We start from the raw sequence: 463 nt of genomic DNA, 5'->3' as shown, positions 1-463 counted from the left end.
CTGTTCGCATAATTTGTGGAATCCCATGTCTAGCAAAACTCGATTTGATATGAGTTATGACATGATTTACTGTTGTGCTTTCAAGCAATTACATTTCAGGATAGTGAGAATAAAAATCCAGCACTAATACATATTTTTTTCTTAATGTATGAATAAGTCAATACCAACTTGATATCATGGAGCTATGGGCTCCTTTCTTTGCGCTGATCTGTACTTTAGGCAGTTGTACAAGCCTTTACAGCATTTTCTGTGTCACTGTTTATGTTGGACCAATAGAGCACCCCTTGCTCTCCTTTTCCATTTTTCAGTGCCTAGATGCCCCTCATATATTCTGTTTAACATGTCTTTCTTTACCACTGCTAGAACAAGAAGTCGTGAGCCTTTGAACAAAATGCCATCCAGTACTGACAGCTCTTCCTTGAACTGAGAGTAGGGCTAAGTATCTGTTTTCCAGGCCAGCCAG

This window comes from Gavialis gangeticus, unplaced genomic scaffold (genome assembly GCF_001723915.1).
Source record: "Gavialis gangeticus isolate Ggan-Ray unplaced genomic scaffold, GavGan_comp1, whole genome shotgun sequence".
Lineage (NCBI taxonomy): Eukaryota > Metazoa > Chordata > Crocodylia > Gavialidae > Gavialis > Gavialis gangeticus.
The sequence above is the reverse complement of the archived record's forward strand: the minus strand, read 5'-3'. Positions refer to the sequence as shown.